Raw genomic sequence first — 5,747 nt, 5'->3', positions numbered from 1 at the left:
GGGACCTGCATTTCATGCTGCAGGCACAGGTACCTCAGCTCATACACCGCACAAGTAGGAGCCAGGTCATACAACTATTGTTGGTGAGCTCCAGTTTGCTTCGGAGCTTTCTGAGTCGGTTCCTTATGTTTGTTTCTGTACATGAGTCATGTGTGGGCGGGGGTTTATCCCGACCCTAGTTATGTCATGTATAGCCTAGAGGCTTTGTAGACATAAGGAAGAGTAAAGTCATGGAAGTTTATATAGTAACGTTATATTTGTATATGTGGTGGCCCCGACGGCCAAGTATTATATATATATATATTTGTGCATGTTGTGCTGATACAGGTAATTAGACCTTTCTATATGCAGCGAAGTGCTGTCCAATTTTTTTGTGACATGTAAGTGAAAGTACAGGTATTTGAACGGGTTCTCCCGGGCCTTCTCGGCTTCGGGTGCCAGTCCGGCCCGATGGGATTTTGGGGCGTGACAGTTCATTTACCCTTTTGTATCAAAAAAGATAAAAAACTTATCTAATCTCATAAGCGTTTTTTTTTACAACTTCTCACATTACATTTAACATTTTGAATTGGAAACTGTTATGTGATTAACATTATCCATAACTTAAATGTGGCGCAGAAGTTCAAATCAAATGGGTTATTGAAATTCTGCAATTCTCTTACTGCAAAGCATCTAATTTGCTTCTACTACCAAGACAACGACAATCTCCATTTTCACCAGATTCGATTGGTAACCTTTCTCCATCAACGAATCTATATAAACGTATTTATATATATAAAAAAAAAATGATTTACAAACCAAATTCTTAATGCGTCTTTGGGAATTAGTTCTTAATTATGAATGATCAATTCATTCTATGAGATTTCTCAATGATTTATTTGTCTATACTTTTGAAGCAGAAGCACATTTGTTTGTCGTGCTAATGTGTATACAACAATTACACTATTTTTGCTCGACTAATTTGCCATCGGCAGAAAAGGTTAGTATCCCACTTTGACTCTAACATTAAACACTATGTTTTAACTGTTAATTACATTAACTGTTGTGTGTTAATTATAAGATATTTTTTGATAGACATATCTATGATGGTCATATTCAATCATCATGTGATTTCAATCAGAATTTCATCTCACATGGCCAAACGGCCCAAAGTAACTTTAAAGCCTGAAAAAATAGCAAAAGTCATTGTCCTAATTTCACCAAATTATATTGCTATCAAGGTATTGTGAATGAGTGAAAAGTGACATTTTAATCAACAAAATATAACATTTTCTAGCTTGCTTACATATGGAAATGAAATTGTCATGTGTTTGCATTATATCAGTAATCAAAAATATTAAATTTGTCAACGATTAGAAAAGTTACTGAACTATTGATGACATGTAAATAAGGGCAACCATAACACCTGTATAATGCATTTTTGCAGGTAAAATGGCACAATTGACTATAGTTTTTTAATTGAACTCTATTCATGCTTAGGGCAATTTGGCCAATATTCAACTTTTGTATTGACGATTTCAATTATCATAATAGTTTTCTATAATGGATGGGGATCTACCATAAATTTTTTAGATTAAGTTATCATATGATATTTCCATTGGTTCTTTTTTTTTTTTTAGGGACTTATCACATTCACATGCATCCATGCAGTAAATTTTAACTTATACGGGCATCGATAGGCATAATGATACAATTGCTACCTTAATTCGCTCTATTTATTTTTTAAAGGTGTCTGCCTATATGGTTGAGTTTCTCTACCTTCCTGTGAAAATATCAGGTTTATATTTTTTTAATGAATAAGAACAATCACCTCAACTTCACTTGCTAAAACATAGAATTTGCTTTCTTTCAAGTTCTTATTGTATTTGCATTTTCAGCAAAAAAGACCACCAGAATATGTGGCTAGATTGTATTTATGCTACCATCACTACCTGCAAATGCTACCGATAACGTGACAAATGAAATATTTGTCCTACATTGTAACGATGTTCAACTCAAACGTCTATCTTATCATATATCTCAAAATTATGGTGCGATCTATCTTAGAATTTTCATTATTTGGTTTCTTGCACTTTAATAATATAAGAATTTCGACCGGCGCATATATGTATCTCATATTACCTTCAAGATTTTTACTATCAACCTGTTAAATATGTTCTCAAAGTTATCACAGACATGCACTTTTTTCACTAGAACATATCAATTCTATTGACATCTTATAGTATTTGTGACCTTACATTCTCTTTCTTTTTCAGGTATCCCAGGTTTTCAGCTTCATACAATCTATAAACTCTTAAAGAAAGCGGATGAAAAACAATAACATGTATGCAAATATTCTCTTGCATTAAAATGGGTTGAAACGATGTGCTAAAGGAGATGGTGAAACTGACCCTCTAGCTAAAGCTAATCCTCCACTTCTCAATTATCATGTTGATTTTGAAGAATAGTTGCTGCAGTAGATCTTAAAATGATATCTATGTTCAATATATAATAAATAGTGTACAAAATTTGATATTTATAAACCTCTCGCTTGATTTCGTTATGGCAAATGTGAAATGTTGACTATTCTCTATTTTGTCCTTTTAAGCGTAACTATGACAATCATCTACTAAAAATTCACAACCTGTAATTCAGAGCCTTTTTTTGCCTAATCTTATAGGAGTACCTGATAAGTGGTAAATGCTTAACTACTTCAAAATGCATGCAAGTCACATTGCATTTGTTTTTTAAAAAAAATAAAAAAAAATCAAGCCTGTCACGCAGAGTGGGGGAAAAACATAGGAAAATCCTGAGAGAAATAAATGAGGGACAAGGATTAAGTATGTTCACACTGCTACTAAGGAGTATCTTAAGAAACCTTTCCACTTCTTGGTGAAGCTTGAGCGATTTTAAGGTACCTTACTTACTGCTTGAGGTTGATGATGAAGACGTACCTATGAGATGATTTATATGAAAAATTTTGAACTCATCTATTCCAGTTTATTGTCTGTTTTTTCATGAATGATCATGTCCTGTAAGCATCACTATTAATCTATGACCATCACCTGTTGTAAATCCGCAAGATGCAACTCAGTTTATAGAGCATTCTTTGCCTAATCCTAGACCTTATAAATGGTAAATTCTTAACTCCTTCAAAATGCATGCAAGTTACATTCCATTTGTTTTGTAAAATCAAGCCTATCTTGCATAGCAGATGAAAAACAGAGGAAAAGTCCGAAGAAAAACTAGGGAGGAACAAGGATTAACTATGTTCAAACAGTTGCGAAGGAGTATTCTGAGAAAGCTTTCTGTGAGTTTCTTGATGAAAACTTGAGTTGTCTTAAGGAACCTTTATGCCTTTAGGTTTATTTACTATGTCTTACCCTATGCCTTCACGTTTATTTCCAGTATGTTGATATGTCATCTTACTAAATTTTTGAGTTAAATACACAAGAATATCGCAAGGCTTTAGCTAAGGCAGCTTGAATTTCTTTATCTTTATTTAATCGTTAAATATTTCTGTTCTTATTTTATCAACGCATTATATTTTTAATGATTAATTTCTTTTGTCCGCACATAGCGCGAGTGCATTACTAGTGTCATCTAATAGTTAAGAATACAGTAATTAGTGAAAAAAACTGAAATACCCCTTATCACTAAGTTGGCAGGACGATCATGAGGTGCTTTCAAGCCGCTTCTACATATTAAATTTGATATTAGATTAGATTAGATTAGATGGGCTTGTCTAGGCCCAAATGTCATAAAAGTTGTAAAGTTCCTTCTTTTTATTATATTTTTATTTTTGACATGATTTCGACCAATGCTTCATCAATTATCATACTATCCCTAATTATTTCGTAGTTTATTATATTATTCCTAATTAATTATTATAATTTATTTATATATTAAAATTAATAATATTTTTTTATATTATTTTTAATTAATTATTATAAGTTATTTATATATTATAATTAATAATAATTAATTAAAAAATAGATATTTATAACGTTTGTTTCAGCTGCTTTAAACGTGATTTTACTATATCATCCCTGATTAATTACTATAAGTTATTTATGTATTAAAAAATTAATAATATTTAATTTAAAAAATAGATGACATGTCTGCCTATATTATCCCTAATTGCTCCGTTATTTACTATATTACACTAAATTAACTATTATAAGTCAATTATATATTAAAATTAATAATTTTTTTTTTACTATATTACCCCTAATTAATTATTATAACTCATTTATATATTAGAATTAATAATATTTAATTAAAAAATAGATATTAATGACGTTTGTTTCAGCTGCTTTAACTGTGATTTTACTATATCATCCCTAATTAATCATTATAAGTCATTTATGTATTAATAAACTAATAATATTTAATTTTAAAAAATAGATAACATGTCTGTTGCAGCTGCTTTAACCATAATTTTGCTAAATATCGCTTATAATTAATTATTATGAGTCATCTAAGTGTTAAAAATTTAATCATATTTAAAAAAAAAAAATAGACATAAAATGATAAATTAACTCTTGATGTATTAATTTAAGTTGACCTCCTTCAACCTTGATTTTACTGTATCACCCCTAATTAATTATTATAAGTCATTTATGTATTAAAAAATTCATAATATTTGATTAAAATATTGGTTTTGACATGGTTGCTTCAAGAGTTGCGCCGTGATTTTACTATATCACCTCTAATTAATTGTTATAAGTCATTTATGTATTAAAAAATTAATAGTATTTAATTAAAACGAGAAAAATATGCGTTTATGACATGTTTATTGCAGCTACTTCAACCATAATCATCTTTGAGAAAATGATTCAAGAATTTATTGTTAATTGAAGTATCTCTTGTTCCAGTTTTTATATGAAATAATCCTATGAATATTATCTTTTCTATATTTTGTAACAGGTCTCAATCTTATCATCAAGCAATTAAAATAACCCAACTACACGACACATCACATTTTTCTATCATGTGAAAAAAAAGTATCTTATAAAACTTCACTCCTTAGCGAGTAGCATCAAATAGTTATTATTTAAAAAATTATCGTTTTAAGTCAATATATATTTATGTTTGTATCTCATCAATATCGAATATTGGTGCTAAAAGATGTCTATAGTGTTGGGCCCGTGCTGACACGGGCCATGCACCTCTAGTAATGTAATATAAGTACTTTTAGCACAAAACATTAGTATAAGGGGAAGGACACAAATATTATCTCGTCCAAAATATTTCCACTAATATAACCATTGATTTGACAATTCCAATATATAGTCATTTAGGCTTTTCTGTCGCTACTACCCTTTTTTGGGTATTTTTCTAATTTATTGTTTAATTTTTAATGTCAATTATTTTACATGTTACGTTCTCTTTCTTTTTTTTTTTTTTTTGTTTTTCACTATTTTTCTTCTTTCTTCTTTTAATGTTATTAGTTTTATTTTATTTTGAAAAAAGTCCACTCTGTCAATCCATTTATTTTTTCAGATGTGATCACGAAAAATATAATATGAAATACAAGTCCATCCATAATTATTCTATCTCTTTTCATATGAGTTTACACTATTGCGGCACTTTGACTTTCCTTTTTTTCTGCTATCTCTCACTGTTTAATCAAAAAAATTAAGAAATGTTTGGACAGTATGGGTACAAGTTTTTAATAAATTTTGTATATGCTTGCACAAATTTTCACAAAAATTTAGGTGAAGTTAACAAATTCACGAATAACGAATTACTATATATGCTTGCAC

This window comes from Capsicum annuum, chromosome 12, assembly GCF_002878395.1.
Source record: "Capsicum annuum cultivar UCD-10X-F1 chromosome 12, UCD10Xv1.1, whole genome shotgun sequence".
NCBI lineage: Eukaryota > Viridiplantae > Streptophyta > Magnoliopsida > Solanales > Solanaceae > Capsicum > Capsicum annuum.
Note: the sequence above shows the minus strand (reverse complement) of the source record.